General features: G+C 44.7%; 1 long non-coding RNA gene across 1 annotated transcript in view; it reads left to right on the top strand.

The window, feature by feature from the left end:
* The window catches only part of LOC129326482 (uncharacterized), a 56,729-nt gene that overhangs the window by 4,795 nt on the left and 26,290 nt on the right, over positions 1 to 25,644 (top strand). The window contains exon 2 of the long non-coding RNA XR_008596698.1: positions 15,411 to 15,516. This is a non-coding gene — a long non-coding RNA (uncharacterized LOC129326482). The remainder of the gene's footprint in view (positions 1 to 15,410; positions 15,517 to 25,644) is intronic.

Here is a 25,644-nt window from a genome sequence, read left to right as displayed (position 1 = left end):
CAGTTCATGAACTGGTTTGTTTGGTTAGTGAAATCGTCACATCCAAGTCAGAAACTTGTCACTTCCAGGCCAGCAGAAGGTCACTTCCGGGTCAGCAGAAGGTCTGCAGGAAGTTCATCCCCTGTTGCCTAGGAAACTGATTGATCAGCACCAGGCTGTCTGCAGTGACGAACCAAAAAACAAACCAAATGAACCAGCCTAAAGTTCGTGGTAGTTCATCAGAAATGGGATCTGACGGACCACTGGTTCGTGAACCATGAATCGGCCTGGTTTGTCATGAAATTTGGTTCGTATTTTGGTTTGTGCCCATCTCTACTAGTGAGTAGAGTCAGTTTTATAATGGTGTTATTCAGATGTAATGATAAAAAAATGGCTTATCACTATGTGAGCAAGTTTGGGGGATCCTTTGGGGTTCTTGTTTATATTAACTCTTTCTTCCTCCTCCCTTGGCATGCATCAGCTAATAAAAAACTTCTACTTAAGTGGCAAGCCGTACCACAAAGCGTGGTTTCTGATTTTCATTCCAAATCAGTCTGGTTTCAAACCCTAATTTGGAATAAGGAGTGCAAACCACAATTTGTGATTTGGATGTAATAACAAATGAATGGTTTGTGGCAGTCTTTCATTAGCCATCTATGCTTGTACGGAATTTGATTCTACTAACAAAGTGTGGTATATGAAATAGCATGAACAGCACATTCCTACTCTTACTTAACAGACAGGGGTCAAAAAGAATAATAATCAGGAGTCGTCTGTGTGTGTGTAAAGTGCCATCAAATCACAACAGACTTATGACAACCCCAGCAAGTGGCTTTCAAGACAAGTGAGAAGCAAAGGTGGTTTGCCAGTGCCTTCGTCTTCAGGGTGTTCCTTGGTGGTCTCCCATCCAAATGCCGACACTGCTTATCTTCTGCAATCTGATAAGATTGGGCTATACCATGTTGCCTTCCCTCCATCAGAAGTTTGCAAGGGAAAAATTAAATTTAAGACTAGTAAAAATTTACTATGGTGTAGAATAGATTAACAGTAGTCAGTCTTCAACAAGCTCAAATCTTAATTTCTAAAATGTCTTTCATCTAAGGTATACATTATTTATATTACTATTTAAGTTTAGAATCTTACAGAACAGATTTTGTATGGGAATAGTGCCTTCATAGAAAAAGTAAACTTTCTAATTATTTTGATGTTTCCATCAGGCAAAATGGATTGGATAGCTATATTTAAGTTAAATGAAGAAAGAAAAGTAATGGAAAAATGGAAAATGTGTAGCTGCTTCAAACAATTAGTGATGTAATCGCAAAATAGATATCACTGCCACACATTGACCAGAATTACAGAGTATTAACTGAACCAGAAACTAATCTGTTCAAACAATTTATCAATTGAATATGTACTTCATATTACTCCCCCACCTAAAATTATAAATTTTCAAATTTTAAAAAATGTAAAATTAAACACAGTCTTTCTTTGTTAAAGAAATCAATAATTTTGCACAAATAAGACTTCACAGGATTCTAAAGTAGGCCCAGAGATTTAGTCAGTATGAGATCAGGTCTGTGGAATGAAGCAAGCCTATTGCCAAATATGGAAAGCGGCTTTTCGTGCTTGTCCTTGCCTCTTGGTTGGCTGAGATGGTTATATAAAAGTAGTGCATGGACTTTGAACAATCTTTAAAGAGAAGTTTTGAAATAAGGGAACTGAGATCCATCACATTCTACGTAGGGCTTGACCCTTCCAGTTAAGATGATCTATTAGGGGAGAGAAAGGCCTGGATCCTATTGACTGTCATTTGTTTGACATGCAGAATCTTGTCCTGGTGACATCATATGACAAGGAATGTGGAGAATATATCAAATGTGCACACTCCAGCTGATTATTCACCAGATCCTCTACCCTCAGTTATGGAAGCCAGCACATTTCCAAATCGGGTGGGGAGAAAAGAACCATTAGGAAAATGAATGCAGGAGTTTAATAGCCGAAAAGAAACACTTAAAGTACAAATCGCAGCATGTGGGAGAATGAAGGCTGGGGCTGAACATACCAGTCCAGCATAAACGAATATGCCAATTAGAAATGTCAGTTGCTTTCAGATATTTCCGTATGGGACTCTTGCCTATAATTGCTTCTGTACTTGTGCAATCAGCATGTCGTTATCTGCCTTATAGCCAGACTGCTTGGGATTAAGTTAAAGCCTCTTGCATAACTAGGAAATGAATTCCAAAGGAAAAAGAAGATAACAAACCTAAGCCTGATTTAGTGGAATATAGCAAAGAAGACAGTTATTCTTTCATTGTGTGCAGAATTCATGTTATTCCTACTAAACATGAGAACTCACAAAGGCTATATCCGATTTGGCTCCCCCCCCCCCCTGAGATCTGCTATTGATCTCTGTGTTAGAAGTCGCAGTTACACTGCATTCTGGAAATTCGTTGAGGTGTCCCTTTGGATACTTTCCCAGTCATAATCATTTATCTGGGTCCAGGATTGTTCATCATGAGTATGTTGCAGCAACAGGCCAAAAATCTGCCCCTGGTATTTTAAAATTTACACGTACTAAAGGAGGTATCTATTTACCAGCAACCTTCTGGCTATTTCAGGCCAAAACATTGCCCCAACTAATGTATGGGTCCTTTAGAGCAAATTCAATCAAGATTCTTGAGAGCACTGTTCCAAGTACCAAGCTGTCTCCAATGCTAGCTTACACCTTGATTCTGGTTTGCTTAAGGTAGGAGGCAGGGTAAGCCTAGCCTCTGTCAATTTTTGGCTAAAACTAGCATTTAACCCACAGGGTCTGACACCCCTGGTTCTCCGAGATAATTATCAATCTTCTTTGGTGAAGGCTATCCATTGCAAACTACAGAGGTTAGGATTCTCTTAGAATATGCTCTGAAAATGAGATGACCAAGTAAAAGCAATGGTCAAAGGCTGTTTGATTCTGAGAGATAAAAAAACAATGTCCCCAATTTTTTGACTCCTGAGAATTTAAGATATGTTGTTACTCTGGCTCCCTGTCTCTCCCTTTTGGAGGTACCTAGTCAAAAGAGAGCTTTTACATTGGCAAGATGGTGAGCTCTCCCCTCTGCAGTTTTGGAGGGGAGATATAAAAGATCCCCATGAAGGAGAAAATCTGTCCCTGTGGCATTGAAGAGGTGGAATCAGTGGAGCATGTCCTGTGCTATTGCCATTTTTATCAAGGGTATTCCTTCAAATACAATTGCCCAATTGCTTTAAAGCTTTTCAGGCTTTTCTGATGTTGATGTTTTAAAGAAGCTCCTAATGGGTGTTAATCAGCAGGTTACTATTAGCTGTGCAAAAAAAAAATTCAGCAACTTGCAAAAATCTCTCAGGATTTAAAATTTTAGTAAATTTTGAATGCTGTGTAGCAGGATTGACCTTCTGTATTTTTAAATTTTCTCTAATGTAAATTTTTCTAATCTTTTGATTTGTACTGGTTATAGACCAAATAAATCTGAATCTGAATCTTCCCAGTCATGTGGAAACTAATAAGTTTCTTCATAAAAGAGGTCTGACTCTTGAAAGCTTATCCCCTGAAAACCTGGTAGGTTTCTACTGTGCCACTGGACTCAAATCCTGCTGTTCTACTGCAAGCCAACATAGCTACGTACCTGAAACTACAGGGAAACCAAGTCTCTGTGAAGACACTGAGACAGCTGGGAGAACATTTAAATTACTTAAATACTGGGATGGCAAGGGTCCATCATGGTGGTCTGTCCTGCAAAACCATGTGCCAGACATTCAGCTACCACCCACTAAGTCAAGGCATTTAAATATTGGAAAAGCAAGAGAACCTCCCAAGGGAACCCTTATGCTCTTTCAAGAGAACCTTTAAGAGACTGGAAGCTGAGATTGGCAAAATTATTTTACCTCACTGAAAAATTAACAATCTTTTGTGACTGAAATTATCCAGATGATTTGTGCTGCCCTCTTCCAGGCCACTATCCCAACTGCCCTTCTACGTTATCAGAATACCATTTAAATATCAGAATATCAGAATTTTCTTCTTTCTTCTTGGCACCAATAGGTATCCATTCTGCTGGAGCTCTTCATAATCCGGGGATATGCAGCTGGATGGAAATAAGGAAAAACTTGAACCAAATATAACCAAACTGGAAAATGAATGATAGTCAATAATATCGAAAACAATTAAATCTTTCCATTTTCTGGTGCCTAGCTGTCTGACAGAGCTGAAGAAGGTCAAAGAGAGAGGACAGAGTCTCGGAAGAGAGCTAAAGAGGATTGTGATGATAGATGTATTGTCGAAGGCTTTCACGGCCGGAGAACGATGGCTGTTGTGGGTTTTCCAGGCTGTATTGCCGTGGTCTTGGCATTGTAGTTCCTGACGTTTCGCCAGCAGCTGTGGCTGGCATCTTCAGAGGTGTAGCACCAAAAGACAGAGATCTCTCAGTGTCACAGTGCGGAAAAGATGTAGGTCATTTGTATCTACTCAGGAGGGGTGGGGTTGAGCTGAGTCATCCTGTAAGAGTTTCCCAGGGTGTGGAATGCTAATGGTGGGAGGCTTCACTGTATCCTGAGGAGCTGCTGGCGAAACGTCAGGAACTACAATGCCAAGACCACGGCAATACAGCCCGGAAAACCCACAACAGCCATTGTGATGATAGGTTTCTCTTTTTAAGGCACTCTTTGCACCATTCAGTGGCTGTGATTTGATGCTATATAAACACAGTGACTCCTGTTTGCTTGTTATTCTGAGCATGTAAGGAACAAGGACAAATGTTTTGCTTGCATATGCTGGCATATAGGCAGCTGCAGACTGGGGGCAGATGGAGCCAAACGTCACAACTGACCTTTCCCCTTTCTGGTGATAGGCAGCAGCTGGTATGCTGTCTTAATATATGTGCAGTGCAATCAGTATCAGTAATTCCCACAGAAAGAGAGAGAGAGAGACTAGATGAGGCATCAGAGGTCTCTGACAAAGATGGAACCGAGATTTCTCAGTGTCTCTAATATCATGTAAAAACAGCTGCACCATTTTCCCAAGAAAAATCTCCTATGCCTTCAGCAGCTATTAGGCCTAGTAAGGAAAAGAAATAAGAAAGCAGGAGATGGGAGAGGGTCTATCTTTAATTTAGAGCACATGAGTGAAGGTTACTAGGGAAATGCATCAGAATGTGGGGGTGGGAATTTGGATATCAGAAAGGACATATATCAATCAGTATTCTGAATATTTGGGTCCTCCCATACCAGTTTGGTATTCAGATTCAGGTCTTCTGGGGATTCCAAAATTATTCAGGTCCATTATTCTCTATGGGGAAATCTTTCTGAGGGGGCTGAAGTGGCTGTTTTTAAAGCAAATTGCAGTGACGCTAGTACTGCCTGTCCACTAAAGACCCACAAAGTAGCTTGGGTCAAGGGATCTTCACAGCCTCTGATCCAGGCATTTCTCTTCTTAAGAGTTTTTTCTTTACTGAGAAAATGATTGGGAGATGGCAGTTAGCTCCTCTCACCTGCACACCACTTTTTAAATTAAAAACAGACTCGCCCAACCCTCAACCACTTTAGTCAGTAAATGGCAGGTTCATACATAAAATCTATATATATTATTTGTATCCCTTACCTGCTTCCCTGGTTTCCAAATGTGTTCCTCTGCCTGCTGTGCAAGTGAAAATTTTAATTGCCTTTTTGACAAGGACTTGTGTGAGGAATACAGTCCTTGTAGTTGGATGAAAAATGCATTTGTCGCACAAAATAAGAATATAATAAAGAAGAGAAAGAGAAAGATATAATAACAATAATAAAGAAAATAAATAACATCACAACAAAAACATGAAAAAATGCCCCCATCATATTTTCAAATGGAGTCCCTACAGCCACATTCTTTAAGGAAACTGGATTGAATATATCAGGGCTTGTAGACTGTACATATTAACATATTATTGAATGTTGGGAGGGAGGCATAGGTCATCTAGAGTGCCCTTGGCCATCCCTGCTTTACAGGTCCTTCCTGCTCCACCTTTACGCATGAAGCATCTATCACACTGCAAGCCATTTGTCTCATCTATGCTTATAAGGGATACCAGGGAGATGGGGAGGGGGTTGCCAGGAAAACCACTGTCACACCAATGGCATGACATCACTTCCAACAAAAACCCAGAAGTGACATCTCTGTGCTGGTATGACACTAAAAGATTCACCAATAGGCTTTACCATAGAGTTTTTGACAAATCCTAGATCATCACTGTAGCCTGGTGATATCACTATGCTTAGTGGCAAATTCTTTGAACACTAAGTAGATGAAATTAGTGGCTTCTTTGTTACCAGAACTGCCTTTTATAATGGGGAAATTAGCTTTAGCAGTCTGTAACTAAAAATAGCGCGGGTCTAACCTATGTTTACGGAGGTCCCGATTCCAGACACTCTAGTGAAAAAGAGGCAGACTACAAATAGGTTCCAAACGTGTGTATTTACTAATAGTGTGGCGTAAGCCTGAACTTGCACATACACACAAGAAAACATACAAGGACTAAGAAATACAGAGCAAGAAATATAGAGACTTTCGCATTAGCAGGTTCCCAACGATGGTAGGGGGAATACTCACTTATCCTGAAGCGGAGCAGAGACACAACAGCGAGGTGGTCCAATGCCAGCAGTGGAACCACAGAGGGACAGCAAGGAAGTCTGGATAGGGGTGGCACGCGCCACAGACAGCAAGGGGGTTCTGGATAGGAATGGCCTAAGCACCATGCGGTCTGAGAGACCGGCTTAAATACCCCAAAACGTACCCTGGGGCTGGCGCTGTACTTGGTGGTTCTCACAGGTTAAAACAAAGGTTCTAATGGGTTACTGAATGGCTTGGATGGGCCACTTTGGTAATCTGATTATGATAAGTGACACCTCAGGAAGAGGGGACAAAAGAGGGAGGGGGAAATCCGAGTGGGCTGAATGGATGTTCCAGCGGACAGGGCTTGCCCTGATGTCATCGGCTCTGGAATGCAGAGGTTTCTTTGAGATGCATTCTCTAAGCGCTTGGGATGGTCAGCACTTAGTTCCTTCTCCGGGGCGGCTCCTAAGATATGCAGAGCGGGGCGAGGTACTCTCGCTGCGGACGTGGTGTGCCCGCTTCGCCGAAATGGCTTCTCAAAGCAGTCTTCTTCCCTGGGTCTTCTGGCTGCCTGAGAACATGGTTGCCGGCTGGGCATAGCTGGGGCTGGTTTGCAGGCTGCCCGGTAGTGAGGGCAAGCTCGGGGACCGGCCCGCGGGAGGCTCCAGGCAGGAACTGACCAGGGAGCGCCTAGCCAGGCTCGCTGGAGGTTTCCCCGGCAGGCGCCCGGCTGCTAGCAGCGGCTTGGGCCCATATGAGGCAGGCTTCCATGGAGGCAGGGGGAACAGCACGTAAAACACAGTCCAAAGCAGGGAGCAGGCACGGTCCGTGGCAGATGGCAATGCAGGCACAGGGCACACTTGTAATAAAGTCCAAACACACACACTGGGAAATCCAGATACAGGTCTAGGCAGGGCTGCCCAGGAAAAGAGTCCTTTGTGCAGTTAACCAAACATGGAGTCAGGGAACTACACAGTCTATTGCAGCAGCAAGGCAATTAACAAGCAGGCAGGAAACTGACACGTGTATTAGAGCACCCACGTGTAGGGCAATCTTTGTGTAGCAGTAAAACAGCAATGCAGGAAACTTTAACACAGTCCATGGCAGGCCTTAAAGCAGGAGAGGGGGCCTACTTGGCAACATCTTCTTCTTTGGCTCTTGCAACTCCTTTATCTTTACTATGGCCTCCTTTTTACTGATAATAGCTTATTTGCCCCCAGTTCTGAGAAAACAAGAATTCTCAAGAAATTGGGACAAACTAATTGAAGAGAGAGAGGTTACCTAACAATAACAGGCCCATAATGTCCTTATACATGCAGTTGAATCCAATATAATTTCAGGGATGGTTGATTTGGATATAGAAATTTCTTCATACACTGACTTACTTTTCAGTAGGATGTACAAGTTTACATCGGGACCACAAAGCGTAGCATCCAGACAAGAATAAAAGAACATGAAAGACATTGCAGACTTGGACAACCTGAAAAATCAGCAGTGGCTGAACATAGCCTAACTCAAACAGGGCACAGTATCTTATTCCAGGACACCAAAATACTGGACAACACTTCCAACTACTTTGTCAGACTGCACAGGGAAGCCATTGAAATTCACAAGCATAAGCAAAACTTCAACAGGAAAAAGAAACCTTAAGAATGAACAGAGCATGGTTTCCAGTTCTGAAAAACACCAGGCTAACAAAACACTCTATACTCAACAATAGCCCTGCAGAGAAGATTTGCACATCAAGCACCAATCCATATGCAAAAGAACCTCCTCAGGATACAGTGAAGCCTCCCGCCATTAGCATTCCACACCCTGGGAAACTCTTACAGGATGACTCAGCTCAACCCCACCCCTCCTGAGTAGATACAAATGACCTGCCAACATATTTTCCACATTGTGACACTGAGAGATCTCTGTCTTTTGGTGCTACACCTCTGAAGATGCCAGCCACAGCTGCTGGCGAAACGTCAGGAACTACAATGCCAAGACCACAGCAATACACCCTGGAAAACCAACAACAACCAAGGCAAATCTGTTTACCAGGCACCTTATTTCAATCAATTAAAAGAATGATTGGTTTGATTCTGAATGTCAAATCTATTTGAGGAAAGTGAGAGCTTACCATAAGAAATTTAGATTGAGGAGATAAGAATATACTTTAATTAGTGATAAGATGGCTAAAGAATCTTGGAAATAACTGGTAATTAATAAAAAAGTCAGCTCTGATTACAAAATGGAGAACCTTGTTATCTGCTACACATGAAGGAAATAGCAAAATGTTCTGGCACGTGTTAACAACTGCTGAAAGAACATCTCCTCCATCCCTTTTTCCCTGGCCACATCATTCACTGTGTTCCATTCTTTATGTTCTGGTGATGTTGTTGATTGTGTAGGACATGAAGATCTGATTGATACCGGTGGGCTTGAATACTGGCTATCAGTAACAGCCAAGATTATCAAATATTTAATTAAGAATAAGGTACCATTAAAGGAAAGAACATCACTTCCAGGTATTTTCCAGAAATGATGGTGTGATATAATTCCTTTATCCTCACAAGGCGCCTTCAGGCAATATTTAATTTCACCTCTGCTCTCCTGCACATTCCTTTCAGGGACAATAAAATGACTCTAGCTTCATTCTATCCATTCCTGAACTGATCTTTGCATGTTTGAATTTCACATGAGTAAACAGCACTGCAGAAATTTCTTGTGAGACAGTGCCCTGGGATGTAATTTTAGGTCACTCCAGCTGTTCTCAGGTCATGTTCCAAGTAAGACAGCTGATGGGATTGCATCTTAAAATTCAAGACTTTCTTCAAATCACAAAATCTAAAAATAGTGCATTAGTATTTTCATCTGTCTTTTGGTTTCCCAAGCATCAAGTTATAATTCTATAATCAAGTTTATAATGTTCAGTCCAACCATGTCCATAAAATGGGGCCTTGGATCAATGGAGGATCAAGTCCTTTGCCTGCCGAAGGCTAGGGTTCCCATTTCCCCACCCAGGGTGGGGGATCCCTGATCCCATCTTTCCCCCTGCATCCACTTACTTAGCTGGTGGGGGGTGTGCTCCCTGGGGTGCCTCCTCCCTGGGTGGTGCAGTATGCCCTGGGGGGGGCACTCCCATGCCACGAGAGCAGGCAGCGAGAGTGAGCCTGCTCTCGCTGCTGCCACCACCACCCACTCTCGCCACCACTGCCACCCTATCTCGCCGCTGCCACTCGCTATCGCCGCCACCGCTCCTTTGTGCCCAACGAGAGCGAGCCACAGCTGTGGTGGCGAGAGCGGGCCACAGCTGCAGTGAGAGCAGCCTGCGCCGGAGAGAAAAGGGTGCCGTTTGACCCGGGGTGCCCTTCGACCCCCGCATGATGACGTTGCTCCCGGAAGTGATGTCATCACATGAGCCAGGAGTGTGCACGTGCAAATAAAGAACCTGGGTGTAAGTGGCACACAATCCCCCACCAGGAGAGTCCAGGGACCTATGTCCCGACGAGGGACTACAGGTCCCTGGCAACCCTACCGAAGGCCCAAGTTTCAATCTCAGGCATCTCCAGTTAAAAGGTTATGGTAGTGGATAATACAAAAGGTCTCCACCTAAGACCCTGGGAAGCCCCTGCCAGTCAGAGCAGAGTAGACAACTGAGGGCCAAGCTACAAGTGACGAATGGCACTTGAACGGCAAGTGGATTGAGTGGAGCGCAAGTGAACAAGGAGAAATACACTTGCCGTTCAAGTGTCATTCGTCACTTGTAGCTTCGCCCTCAGCCACTGAAATGTAGTGATTAGAGACCCAGGTTTGAATCCCTGCTCTGCCATAGAAGCTTACTGGGTGACCTTGGGCCAGTCATACACTCTCAACCTAACCTCACAGGGTTGGTGTGAGGATAATATGTAGAAGAGAACAATGCATAGTGCTTGGGGTCCCTTCCTGTTGGAAGAGAGGTGGTGGTATAAGCAAAGTAGGTAAATAAAAATTCTGTCCTTGATAGGCCAGGGGTCTGACTCTGTAGAAGGCAGCTTCAAGTGTGTGTCATTACCACTTGTTCTCTTATTCTTGTCATAGGTGGCTATAAACTTATTGTCCATGGCCTTCTTTCCTACCATCATATCTCTGCTCATATGGTAGAACTGTTCCAGTCCCAAACCCATTGAAAAATAAATGTGGGATCAATCCTAAGCAGGTCTATGTAAGTCCCATATTATTCAGCGGGTTCTACTCCCAGGGGAGAGCTGTGGTTATCGAAGGCTCATACTGCATTGGAATTGGATGGTCTAGCTGTATGGCTGCTACAAACTAACAGGGCAAACTCCTTTGAAGCCAACTGATCCACACACCAAAAGGAGACGTTTACATATACTAGCAAAGGAATGTTTTGGTTGCTCCCTCCCCCTCTCCCCCTAATTGCCTCTTCTCTCTCCTCCTCTTCTCCTCCCTCCTCTTCTATATTTGACCAGTCTCTGTATCATGCATCTGACGAAGAGAACTTGATTCTCGAAAGCTTATGCTACAATAAAATTGGTTAGTCTTAAAGGTGCTACTGGATTCTTTTTGATTTTGCTACCACAGACTAACACGGCTAACTCCTCTGCATCTACTCCCAGGGGAGTGTCCTTAGAATGACAGTCTGTGTGAAGTTAGTGTTTTCTCTCAGGTGCCAAGGCTTCCAAGGCCATTTCTAGGTACCTTTTCACTGTTCCTGGCAACAGACTGATTTACATGCAAAAGCAGAACAGGACTCTTAATTTCTAGATTTAAGAAGGACTATGTACAAATGCTGCTTTTCTCATTTCTGCATGATAAACTGCCAAAACTTCCTCTTCTATGCAGTTATTAAAGATATTGACCCTTGTGCATGTTGAATACCTGACCACTGCCCTTGTAAAACGAGGTTTTCATGGATTCTCATCTGTTCAGACTGATCAAACAATGTGTGTCCAGAGACCGTCAAAGCAGGCTCTTAGTGTGCTAGTAGTGCTTCACATTTCAGTCGGTATTTGTGTGTGTTTGGGGGAGGAAATGCCCAGTTGACAAACCACCCTGTAATTACTGCATCAACAGTTTAAAAAATAACTTGGAAAGTGCTATCAGTGCTATGAACAATTATGCTTAATATGTAGGTAAATTAAGCCAAGCAAGGTTTTCTGTCAGTGTCAAGGAAGGAGTAACTTTATTCCAAGATAAGCTTGCGAGTGCAAATAAATCCTTAGACAGAAAAAAAATGCTGATTTAATATTTTCTAACTGGTGCATTACTTCAACATATCACAAATTATTCTGAAATCTGAAGACTGATTACAACTTTATATTATTATTTTTTTTAATGTAAAGCCTCAAATATAAAACTCCAGTAAGGGGGTAGCTCATATATCTCCCTGGCTCGTAACTTCCCCTCCCTGGGGAAGGGACGTTATGAGCATGCTCAAATTCTAATGTTAACCTTGAGTGCACTTCCTGTGGCTTGATTGCCTGGTTAGTTCTTACCATAGGCCAGGGGTGGCCAAATGGCGGCTCGCGAGCCGCATGCGGCTCTTCAAGTCTTATTTGGCGGCTCCCGGAGGCTTGCAAGTTCACTCCTCCCCCAGGCTCTTTTAGGGGGCAGAGCCGACCAGCCGCTCACCCGATCTATGCACCCAGCGTGCTTCCCCTTTCCCAACGCTGGAGCAACGAAGGGGCGGGCCAGGGCTGAGGACAGCCCACCCCTCCTCGCCTTGCCAGGCACTCCTCTGCAGGCAATGAGTTTTGCCGGCCCCACGCTTGCAGAGCACCCGGGAAGGGCAGTTGGGGGGAAGGGGAAAGAGAGGAGTGAAGACGCGATGAGGAAGCGCCAAGGCAGAGGTGGCCCAGGACTTCCTGCTTTCTGGCTTACTCCCGAAAAGGCAGCTGCCGAGAGCCGCTCATGGCATGAAGCACAGCCTGTGCGGGGGGGGGGGGGGGACTTTTGCATGGGTGGAAGCCTCGTTAGTTGCACGGAGGACTGGCACACCCATAAGTGTGTGCAGGACAGCTGAGATGGAGGAGCAGGGAATGTGTTTGCTTCAGAGGACATGTGCTTGCTTTAAGATTGTGTGTCTCTGTTTTTGTGATCCTTCCTTCCTTGATTTTTCTTTCTTCCCTCCTTCCTTCCTTCCTTCCTTTCTCTTTCCTTCTTAACATTTCTTTCTTCTTTCCATCATTCTTTCTTTTTCTTTTCTTCCTCTTTCTTCCTTTCTCTTCTTTCCTTCCTTCCTTCCATATATTTCCATACCTTTCCATATCTTCCTTCCTTCCCTTTCCATATCTTCCTTCCTTTCTTTCTTTCCTTCCTTCCATGTCTTCGTTCCTTCCTTCCTCTTTTCCATATCTTTTCATACCTTTCAAAATCTTTCCCTTCCTTTCTCTTCTTTTAATATCTTTCCATATCTTTCCATGTCTTCCTTCCTTCCTTTCGTGTATTTCTTTCCTTCTTTCCCTTCCCTTCTTCCTTCCTCTTTACTTCTTTCCATATCTTTCTATGCCTTTCCTTCCTTCTTTCCATGCCTTCTTTCTTTCCTTTTTTATCCTTCCTTCCTTCTTTCCATATCTTTTTTCTTTTTTGTCTTTTCCTTCCTTCTTTCCATGTCTGTCTTTTTCTTCCTTTCCATCTTTCCGTGTCTTTCCCTCCCTCCCTTTCCTTTTTTCCTTCCTTCTTTCTTTCCATGTATTTCCTATTTTCAATAAAACATTAGGGTTGCCAATTCCAACTAAAAAAATACCTGGAGTCTTTAGCCAGAATACTTTAGAGGTGGTGCCTTGCAAGGATGACATCACTTTTTGTGATGTCACTTCCAAGTCAAAGGTTAGGTGGTGGTCCTTCCCAAGCTCCACCCCTTCTGATGATGTCACTCCCAGCATACTGTGCCAAAACCCCACTCCTTCCTGTGATGTCATTTCAGGGCACTCCCCCAAACCCGCCTCTTCCTCTGAAGTCTCTTCAATGCATCATGTCTTGTGGCTCTCAAACATCTCAGGTTTATTCTGTGTGGCTCTTGCATTAAGCAAGTGTGGCCACCCCTGCCATAGGCCAAGGCCAATAAGCATCGACATTCAAGCTTGAACTACTCTTTACAAACTAGAGATTCATTCATTCATTTATTTGGGCATTTCTATGCCAATTTTCTTCCCAAGTGTTTTATTGATAGGTTTCCTTTTGTTTTTATATGTCGTCATTTTGAGTCTTTTGACTCTTTTTGTCTTCCCATTTTTCATTGCTGGTTTCCTGATTTGTTGACATCTTTTAACACCATCATTCTAATGCCATTATGTACCATTTTATGTCATTTATACTGAATTATGCAAAATGACATACATTTTTTCTACATTAATCTACCATATTTAATTAGTGTGAACAGGAACAAAGACAGCAGCAGTTTTATCTAAAGTACTAAAATGTACTAACAGCATAATCTTAAAAAGATCCCATTGACTTCAGAGGATTTAAGAGGGTATAATTCTGCTTAATATACTAGCAGTGAGTTACTAGTACAGTATAAGCTCATAAGTGTCAATAGACTTAGATTGGACTAACTCTCCATAGGAGTGCACTGTTAGAGTGTAATCCTAAATGAATCCTAAAGCAGGGAAATCTGGAACTTAAAACTGAAATTTAGTAAAACTCCTGTATAGTAAAACTCCTATTAAAGATTATGATTCTGTATATTCTGTGGCTTCATAACAATAATATAATATGCATTTTCCCCTCTTAGGGGGATTAGTGATCTTCCTATACAGTATGAAGAGCTGTTTGGTAATATTTACAGAATTATTTTTCTGAGGATGTCAGAGAGGGAGAACTATATCAATGAAGTCTCTCCTTTGTCTGTCTGCCTCTATTTATTTAACATATTTTTATCCTGCTTTTTTCCTAATGGAGACAAAAATAAAATACACAATTTAAATAAATTTAAATAAAGCACACTGCAAAGAAACATACAACAAACAAGCAAAGCATCCTGGGTGGGCAGATATCCATGGGCTAAGAGCCAAGGACAAACCCCTTTGGCTCATGGGGACTCCATGCTCCCAGTCATGCCCAAGGTTTAAGTCCCCGCAACAGGAGGGACGAATATTCAGCATAGATCCTGCATGCTGGCATACCATCAAATAGTATGTTTTCTCTGCTCTAGGCTGTTATGCTGCTATAATCCTTGCCTAAACAGTCATGTGTCTTCAAATATGCATCAAGCCTTTTTAAACGCTCTTTTCACCCTTAAAACAGATTAGTCCTGGTTTTATTTCTCTAATGATGCTTGGTTGCATGTTGTTCCTTCTTGCATGTAATTTGCTTGTGCCAAGAGTTTTCAATTAGATTGGGACCCCACTGAACTGGGCACACTGCGTTAAAGCATAGAGTGGCAGTCTTTGTCTCAAACAGCAAGAGAAACCAAGATGTAAGGAGTGGGCATAATGAGAGACTGTGGCAAGAAGGACAGAAGTGATGGTGACAGCAGCAGCCACACCATGGGAAGGAGGGAGCCCAGCTGAATATACAATCTTGAAAGGCATTTGGAAAAATTACAGACTCCTTGCTTTATAAACTGCTGAAGAGTTGAATAATAGTCTTGTAAACCGGATCCCAGCCCCTGTTGAACTGGAACCTTTATATGTTGTCCTTTGAGATCCTGGCCATTTTCCCACATGATTTCCTGGATGATTCTCTCACACAGGGTGCCAAACATGACAGTGGGACTTGATCGGTCCACAATAAAGCCCACAAAACTTCAGTCATTTTCAGAGCCAAGAAACCAGACAAGCCTATATATTTGTGGGTGAACGCATTGCTGAAATGATCCTACTTTGTATTTTAAACACAGGCAAACCTCAGGAACTGGACTTTGACAGCCAATCACTTTAAAATCTCCTTTTCTCTCTCGACCTTGCAGTGTTTACCTTCCTAGGGTACTCTCCAGGAAATGAAAGGTATGCAAGGAATGTATGCAAGGAATGTATGTACTACAATGTACTGCAGATAAAAATAGGGACATGCTTGTGAGATGTTTAGGTCCTTAGTCTCAAGCCAAGAAACGCTGCCTGAACATACCCCACTATTACACTGGGATGTTGTATGCTTTATTGAATTGCTGGAGGAGGGAACTACAAGCAATTTGGATTGAGGCCAAGGCTCTAGAGGAAAGGAGGTTATCCCTCCCACCCCTCTATATAATTCTCAAATTGATACACATTCACACATACTAATTATTTAGTCTCTTCACAGCCTCTGTTTGCCTTTCTTTTTTCCCTTTCCCTGCCTAATAACAGTGTGTATGTGGGAGTGCATTGGTGGGTGTTGAATCAAATCAGGGGATACCATAGCGAATAAATGTTGTGTGGCAGCCAATCCTGCAGGAACATATGGCCTAACACTGGGCTCAGAAGCAGTGACTAAGGGTGCGCTGAGTGAAATATGCTCCCCATCAGAGGCAGTGATCAGAGAATAACAGTAGGGTGGGCAGGGCCTGACACCAGAAAGTTGAGGTGGGTCTGGATGGCATGAGGTAGAGTAACCATTCAGGAACCAGCCTTAAAATGGTGTGGGCCAGAACTATTGTGTAGGGTGAGGTGCAAGGATGGACGCTGAGCCAAAGGTCCAGGCCCTGTAGCATTGTTGTTACCATACTGGGGAGGTGACCTTGAGGAGATCAGGCAGGAGTAGAGTGATTGTAAGTTAGATGGCCACCATCTAGCCCCAACCACTCACCACTGTCAAGATTTAATTTAGGCTTAACCCTATGGTGGAAGCTGAATTCACACGCATTGTGGTTTCATGTTTGCTTATTGTCATGTCTGAATGCAGCCTCAGCAGCACATTCACTTTGGCCCTATAGGTTGTTCTGTGGAAAAGTGAGATTTTATGATCTCTTTGTTCCACCATATCTAAAATTGTGTTACAGTATAAACAAGATGTATAAAAACCTGCCACAAAGCCTTCAGATTAATTGTTCTTTAAGCTACAAATTGTACAAGTTTTTCCTGACCCTCTTGGAATTATTCCTATAGTGTGTAAATAGTGCATTATGCTTCAGAACTGCTTGAAAAACGGATTTGTACCAAATACTAAAATATCCCTATTGCTAGAGTGCTAGAAATCAGCAGCTATAAAGCGGTCAAAATACCCTTTTTATGTTTTTGAAAATTGTTATGTGGAATATTTATCTTGAATTCAAGTAACAGGAAACCTATGTGGGTTTCATTGTAACAACTGGACATGCAAAGCTGCTGAACAATTAAAAAAACTCATGAGAAAACTTTTTAAAAAGTATGCTCTGCACCACTTTTTTGAGGCTATTTCTTTCTAGGTAGGATGAATTTGGAAAGGAAACACTCAAACGTTCTTTTTTTATTTGACCAAGTTGCTTTCCATTGGTTTGTCTATTTTTAGTTGATATGCTATTAAGTAAATTCATGTAATCTCTGTGCTCTACAGTCCTCAAATGAAGTCAGGCAAACAACAGGAAAACTCTTTTTCAGTGCAGTCCATTCTCATTTTGAGACTTGAGAAAGATTGCCCCCCTAGTTGGAATGAGAGTCAGACACAAAGGTTTGGGTAAAATGGGCCGCTTTATTAAATGAAACAGCAACAAGAAAATACGGCAAGGAGCCTAACTAGCGGTACAGGTCAGGCCCTGGCTTCATTCACTGGGACCCCGCCCTGACCTGTCTGGGCAAGCACCCGCTGCCACCGGGTGCGATCCATCCATGAATGGCTGCAACCCGTCCTGGCCAGGAGGAGTGTATCACCCCTGGAGAGCTCCCCCACCCGGCCGAACGGCAGCGGGGGGAGACCGGCTTGTCCAGGGGTTCCGCACCCAAGGGCGTCTGACCTCGCAGCTGGGCCGAACGGCAGCCTGCTGCTCCTGAAAGACCCCAGTTCCCCACCAATGGGGAGGTGCCAAGGGTGCTTATTGGCCCGCCACAAATATATCCCTAGCTAAATCCTGCCACCGCAGAGGCCAAGCCTCTGCTTAGGCCTCAGTGCCCCACAAATGGCTTAAAGCCAACCTAAGCTCCTGCCGTAGGTCATCCAGAAAAATGCTGTTGCCCCTGTAAGAGAGGTGCACCCCATCCCCTCTGTAGAGGGCAACAGACTCGGCCCGAATCTGTGGATGGGGCAAATAAATCCCCAACCCCCCCATCATTATTTTGAATAGGGCTCTATTGGCCATCCGCCTAGCCCTATCGATCGCTCTGCGGTCCAGCTCCTCCCGCCACACACGGCGCGGAAGCATGGCTGACCAAAAATCAGAACGCCAGGCCATCTATTCCTGATCTCCAGGAAGTCGTCCCACGCCTGCCAAGAGAGGGCTACCCCTTTCGTTAGCCCCAGATCATTGCCCCCTAGGTGAACTACCAGAATATGAGGAAGAGGGGCGGACCTCCCCTCAAACAAGAGTGGCAGCAGCTCCGCCCAGCGTAGGCCTCTTCTGCCCTGCCACTCGATGGTAGCCCACCGGCTGAGTCCAAGCTGGGATCCGATCCAGGACCTTCTCGCTTGGTGCGCCGCCCAGAAGATCATACTGTGGCCACAGATGAGGATCCGTATCCTCTCCTGACGAACCACAGCGCCTGCAAAAAAGCAAATCAACATGATTTACCACGTCCAAGTGGCCTGATGTATGACGCGTAAGCTCCTGAACGCCAACGTCCTACCTTCTGGATGTCAGGCCCTGAGAAACCCATGGCAGCGGCAGTAGGTGCCTCCCCAATGCGAAAGGAGTGGGTCCCAAATTTGACCCCATCCAGCCCTAACACATGAAGAGCCCTGCCTGTGACTGTGCAAAATTGGTACTTGGTCAACGGGGCGCCATCGCTGTGGCGAAAAAGAACCCCTGAATGGTCGTCCCGCACCTCCAAATAGCCCCTCAAGGCTGCAATGGGGCACAACTCAGTGATGGCACACCGGCCAAGGGCCAGGTCCACCCCTTTTTGATGCTGGTCAGTTTTGGATCTTCTAATTCTGAGGACCAGCTGCTCGCCCACAAATTTAATGTCCTCTGCAGCGAGGGCCCGGCCAGAGTTGTCCTTAAGGGACTGCTGGACCAGCTCACTTACTCGAAGAGCGCCAAAGAACACAATTAAGGACGCAGCGTGAAACAGCCGCTCCTCAAAAGGAGAGCTGCAGACCTGCGACCATACAGCCTGCAATCCTTGAAGGATGCCAGGAGAGATGGGTTGCCTATCATCCCAGGGGGTAGCAGACTCCCTTGCCCACCCCTCCAGCATTTTCCAGATGCGGAAATCACCCATGGTATCTGTAAATCCTCGGGCCTTCGCGGCAAAAGCTAAGGCCGCAATCTGGCTCCGAATATATTTCACCCTGTGCCCCTTACCTCTTTGAGCTACGCAAAAGTGTGCCAGATGCTCGACTGGGAGGGGCCAGATTCGGCAGAGGCTTGCAGCCTGCCTAAAAGCATCAAAGTTCCTTACCGCCCTGTCGTACGCCCTACCGGTGCTAGGGGCAATGGCTAACTGGATGGCCCTGAAGGCTTTCACTTGCCAATCGTCCATAGCTCCTGCGGCACCAGGGCTGGCGCCAAATCGGCCTCGGGGGCAAGCTGTCGAAACTGGTCCATCTGCAGATGAGACAGGGCGTCTGCCACCTCATTGTTGACACCAGGTATGTGCCTGGCTGAAAACAATATATTAAGGTGCAAGCACCTCAAAGTAAAAGCTTGGACCAATGTCATGACCCGGGGCGATTTAGATGAAAGGGAGTTCACCACTTGAACCACTGTCATATTATCGCACCAAAAGTGCACGGAGTGGTTGGCAAGCTCCTCCCCCCACAGGTAAACCGCCACCAAGATTGGGAAGAACTCGAGATAGGTTAAATCCCTACACCGCCCTTCTTGAACCCAATCCTCGGGCCATCTGGCGGCACACCAGTGCCGCCTGAAATAAATCCCCAGACCTATGGACCCTGAAGCGTCCGAAGATACTTGCAGCTCCCCCTCTAAAAGGAGCTCCTGTCTCCAGAAGGACACTCCATTAAAAACCTGCAAAAATTGGAGCCAGACCCCTAGATCCTCCCGCATGCCTTCAGACAGGCGTATCTTGTGATGCAGGAGCCAAAGGGTCCCCATGGCGTCACAAAGGCACCGCAAAAAGGCTCTCCTGGGGGCCACCGCCTTACAGGCAAAGTTAAGGTGGCCCACTACTTACTGGAGTTCTAGTAATGAAACTGTTCTCTTCCCCAGCATGGTGCGCAAGCGTGCCTTCAGGTCTAAGAGCTTCTCAAGTGGAAGCCTAGACGTCTGTTTAACCGTATCTAACTCAATGCCCAAGAAGGTCAGGACAGTTGATGGGCCCTCCGTTTTCTCATGCGGAAGTGGAACGCCTAGCTCCTCAGTCAGGCTGACAAAGTCAGCCAACAGGCGCGCGCACTGCCCAGTTCCTGGGGGTCCAACTAGGATAAAGTCATCCAAATAGTGGGCGGAGTCACGGCAACACTGCCTATGACACAATGCCAACTCTAGAAAGGTGCTAAAGCGCTCGAATACTGCGCAGGAGATAGAACACCCCATGGGAAGGGCCCTGTCCATATAGTATCGACCCTCAAAGGAAAACCCGAGGAGCTCAAAGTCCTCTGGATGCACGGGGAGAAGATGGAATGCTGACTTAATGTTGCATTTTGCCATCTCAGCTCCCCGGCCACAACGCCTGACCACCTTAACGGCTTGTTCAAATGATGTGTAACGCACAGAGCACAAGTGCTCCGGTATCGCGTCATTGACAGACCCACCCCTGGGGTAAGACAAATGGTGAATTAGCCGGAATTCACCAGGAGCCTTCTTAGGGACCACCCCCAGGGGGGAAACCCTCAATTTGGGCACCGGAGGGGAGGAAAAGGGGGCCAGAACCCGCCCCTCGGTGCATTCCTTAGCTATTTTGGCCCTAACGACGTCCTCCATGCCCACCACAGAATGCAAGTTAGCAGACATGAAGGAGGACCGCGGCCCTTGAAAAGGAATCCGGAAACCTATAGAAAAACCCTCTAACAAAAACTGGGCATCAGCCCGTCTGGGGTAATCTGCCAACATGGCCTTAAGTTCCCTCACCTTTATTGGGCTGGGTCCCTTTTCCATAACCCTGTTGCCCCCCGGGGCCACCACCCTTTTTCCCAAAGGGCTTCTGCTTCTTACATGCACTAATGGCATGCGGCCCTCGGCAGATGGGGCATTCGTGTCCATAACGGCAGTTCTTCCTGTTGCAGACCCCCCGCGATGTAAACTCAAAACAGAGCAGCCAGGGCTGAACCGACTGCCCCGCGAGCGCGCGGGGGCTAGAACTATGTGCAACTGGACCCGGCGGCCTGGCACCTGATCGCTGAACGATATGGTCACTATCGGACCTCTCCCCCGAACCAAATTTAGTTGGGGTCATAAGCTGTCTCCACAGATGGTGGTGTAACTGGTCCCATGGTAGCGAAGGGTTACGCCCCAGCAAAAGTAGCAATTGCCAGGAGCAGTACCAAGCTGCCACTCAAGATGGTGCCGAGCACAGTCCTGAGCAAATCTGCCTGCCAACAGAATGGCTGTCAGGCAGAAACAGGCCACCAGCACTTCTCCACCAAAAGATGGCGCTGAGCACAGCCCTGAGCAAATCTGCCTGCCAACAGAATGGCTGTCAGGCAGAAACAGGCCACCAGTAATTCTCCACCAAAAGATGGCGCTGAGCACAGCCCTGAGCAAATCTGCCTGCCAACAGAATGGCTGTCAGGCAGAGACAGGCCCTCTTTTATGGCCCACAAGAATATAGGCTTAGGTGCCGCTTTACCAGTAAGCCAAAGTGAAGAACACCGGCTCTATTTTTTAAGTTACTTTATTTTACTTCTTGCCCGGGGTGGGGGGAGGCTAAATGGAAACAAACAGGCTTATGGCAGGAAGAGAGGTTTATGTGTGAGTGGGGGGGGAGAGAAGACTCTCACCACCCACTCTCTCCAAGACAACTATTAAGGGGAACGACCACACCCAAGTTGGGCCAAAGTCCCTCCAATACAGCCTAGCTGCCTGCCACCCCAGTGCCCCACCAGCCTGCTCAATTAAACTGCTCAATTACTCTAGCCCCAACAGGCCCTGAAGCCCTGGCCTGTATTGTGCGCTGCAGCCGCCAGTCGCCTCCGACAGCCTCCAAGAGCTGACTGCTGTCGCTGCTTTCCAACTGCCTCCACTGCCGCCATCAATGTTTGTTCAGCACACATTCCTCCCTTCAGCTTCACCACTCAAAGGAAGGCAGAGCAAAGAGCTCTTGTTTCACCGAGCATGAGGCGAGACTGTGCTGTGGAGGGCGGAGTGGCAGGCTGCTGCCTAGAAGCTCCGCCCCCCTTAGCTAAGCCCAGGAAGCAGGGCTGATCCTCTCTGGCTTCATCCTGCCAGGGAGGCAAATGGCTGCCACCAGCCTAAGGGGCTTAAGCCCCTGGCTGGAATGGCAGTATTCTCAGTAGACCTGCTTAGAATTGCAGTACAGTGCTCACTCAATGTGCGCACATTGTTCAGGTTTCTTAGAAAACATAGCATGCAGTTATGTTGCCATTGTTTTTCTATATCTCCAGTAAGATTTTGGAGTAGAAGGATTGTGGGGGCGGGGGCAGCCATGCAAATCAAACACTTGTCCTTGGTCTTTTAATGTTAAATGTTTTTTTTAATCAATTAGCAATACAAATGACATTTCATGGTACTTTCAGTAATAAAAATGCATGGTTCATGTTTTGAGCACGATAACCAAACAACAATATCTAAGGATTCATTAGGTTTCTGCAGCTTATAAAGAGTGAACTCTTCTCATTTTGGCATAAAAACCGGTGACATAATCATTCACTATTTATTCTGAAAAACAAAGAGAGAAGAGTGACCAGTTAACTGAGGTGGTAGAGTTGTACACAGACTGGTTAAAAAAAATAGTGATAAACATGTTGATTTATAGAAACCAAGAAAACAAGAAAGAACACCCTCAAGAAATACAAAACAAAGTACACAAATACAAGAAGGTATATTAAAAACAGGGTGTATTGTAAACCACAAAATGAAAACACCACCTGAACCAATGAGAGGAAAAATGTGACAAGCATGCTGTCGTATGCATTAACAAATGTGTAAATACACAGAAAAATAAACCATACAATTGTAGAAGTATGAGAATAATCAAAAAAGAGTTAACACACATGACAAGTTATGGATCATAAGCTAAACTCCATTTCATGTTGTAGATCTTCTTTAGACCATTTCTGTGTATTCAATTTTAAAACACCCATCAGTTCAACGTAAGGAACCAAAAATGTCTCTCATTCCTGCTGTACGAGATGCAAAATAACATCAGTTGATGCGGTTAGAGGACTAGCTTGCTGTAAAGTTCATCCCGGAACTCAACCGCAAAACAGTCATACATTTGCTCTAACTGCTGCTGAGTTCTGGATGCACTGGACAGGAGTGGCACCACTTGAGCAGAACAACGCAGGGTATTTTTGTTTCTTTCTGTACCCAGTACAGGTGGTTTGTGTGCATACATCGTCATATATTGCCCAACTCCAGTTGTCTCTGGTTCCAGGCCACTATAATTGCATTGCTTCTCCAGTTTAAAGACTCCTCCTGGGGCATGAGATTCACAGTTTCTTCTAGCTTTAAAAGTGTATCAAGCCTTTAAAAGCGTATGGCTTTCCAGACCAGCAGGGGGGATATTCAGTCTCAAGGGCACTAGGCTAATTTCTCTCCCTCCCCTCAAAACTAACTCACAACTATTTGATGCATTCCATGCTCAGTCTTCATCAGCTGGAGTGATGTAGTGGTTAGAGGGGTCAGGCAGACCTCGGCTCATATCCCTGCCTGTCGTGGAACTTTCTGGGTAACCTTGGGCCAATCATTCTCTCTCAGCCTAACCTACCTCAAAGGGCATGTGTGGAAGAGGGGAATTCTTTGGAGGAAGGGTGGGATAAACATGTACTAAATCAGTCGGTGCATTGGATTAATTTTGTGGGAGGTTCTTTTCCTGTTGCTTAATTTCAGCATATCTGGGCAAACCCTACCCTGTCTTTTTTGGGATTGCCACAGGCCATACATGATGATGATGATGATGATGGCAAGTATGCAATCACTTACTGGAGTATGAAGACTGTACCTACATTGAACATTTTGCATCATAAATGTACCACAGATCCAGTTGGGTGATAATTGCATTTGGCAATGAAAGTGCCTCCATAAATTGCAAGCTGAATGTGATAATTCTGTCAGTTTTTGCAAATATTTTGTATAAGCACTTTCCTATTAATTTGTTTGGATGTGACAGCCAGTTTGAATTCTCAGCATGCTGTTACTTTGCTTCTCTGATAAATAGTTTGTCAAGTTTTTTCTTTTTTTTAAATTATAAAGGCGACAAAACTTTTCACAAGTTGGAAGGAAAAACATACTCTTGTTATTTTTAAAAGAATACCAGTTCCTTCTAGGATCTATAGTAGACAGTTATCATGATAAAAATTATGAGACTTCAGAGAAATATGTTTTGTGACTAGTAACTGGGATGCAGGGCATGCAGGGAATCACCAGTACCTTTTGTCAGACTAGTGTGGACACAGCTGTGTTCAGTGCTCCAGAAGTCCTACGTGTTGACTTCTATTTTTGGAGACCGGTTTCCTGACTGCCCTTTTATGTAGTCTCATTTGGTTTCCTCCTTTCTTCCTACCATATTAAATTGTAAGCTTGCAAGCAGAGTCTACTTTATTTTTAGAGGTATAAAGCTGAATCCAACACTCTGATATCTCAGTTTTTGGCCTATGGTTATCCTTTGCAGGTTATTATGGCTGCTAAAACTAGAGTAGATGGTACAATGAGATAAGAACTATTGATTAAAATAATAGACCTGTAAAGGAAATAAATATTTCTTCTCCATTGAATGTTTTCTTTTTGCATACGGCATTAAACTTGTCATTTTAAAGCACTAGCATTTGGCCAGTAACGTTTCTGATATGGAAGATTTCCTGAAATAGGTTTTTGCAGAAACCGATCAGTTAGTGCATACTGATCTTAGAATTCAAGAACTGAACTTTACTGTAGACCCTAAAGGTCATTTCAAATTCAGGAACTGTGTGAATCGCCCCCAAGCTATGCAGCTTAAAACTTTCAGGCATCCAGCTACAGGTAGAATATTTGAATTAAGGCATTTCTCCAACTGCAGCTCCGCAAGTGTTATATTTATGTGTTCATTTGTCCATGCCCTCTTTTGTATATTGGCAAGACTAGATGCTCCCTGATAACTAGAATTACAGCATACCATAGTAAGTATAATAAGAGGGTTTGAAATTTCTGCATTCCCTAGCACCTTAGGCAATAACAATATGACATGGAAAGGATATAATATCTTAAGAAAGCTTTTAGAGAGTAAGGCCTGTATCCTGGCTACTTTGAAAAACAAGAGAAAACAGACTATTGAGTATGTACATATTGTTATCAATTGTGGTTACGCAGTTTTGTGCTACCAGCTCCCCATTTGGTTTGGTTTGCAAAACTAAGGGTTGTAAATGCAAAAAGACTCTTCCTTTCCCCGGTGACCTCGGAATAGTTAATTACCCTTTTAGGTCAGTAGTTCGGTGGAGTATTTAAATCAAGGCAGAGTTCCTGGTTTGTTTTTAGGGGTTGCAGCTGGAAACCTTTAAGTAGAAACATAAAAACTATTTCTAAAATATTAATCTTCAGTGCCCTGGTACAGGATGAACAGCTCTAGGATGGAGTGAAGGGGGAGGTTGATGGAGTGAGCGATGGCTTCATTTATTAAGTCTTCTTCTCCTTGTATCTTGCGGGAAAGGGGGAGATCATGGAGGGAGCATGGGAGGGAACTTACCTCTGGAGCTCTTCCTTGCCATGCCAGGAATAACATCATTCCCATCACAACAAGGAGAGGAAGGCCCCCAAAGGGGTCTGATCTAATGAAAATCGGCCCCCAAGGGGCTGATTCTCATCAAATGTGGGGGGGGCGTGGTGTCGAGAACGGTAAAGATGGATGCTTAAGTCTTGAGTTCCGTCTCCCCCTCCCCCATAAAGCCTGCTAAAGATCGTTGAATACTCT

Source organism: Eublepharis macularius, chromosome 3 (assembly GCF_028583425.1).
Source record: "Eublepharis macularius isolate TG4126 chromosome 3, MPM_Emac_v1.0, whole genome shotgun sequence".
Taxonomy (NCBI): Eukaryota; Metazoa; Chordata; class Lepidosauria; order Squamata; family Eublepharidae; genus Eublepharis; species Eublepharis macularius.
The sequence above is the reverse complement of the archived record's forward strand: the minus strand, read 5'-3'. Positions and strand labels throughout refer to the sequence as shown.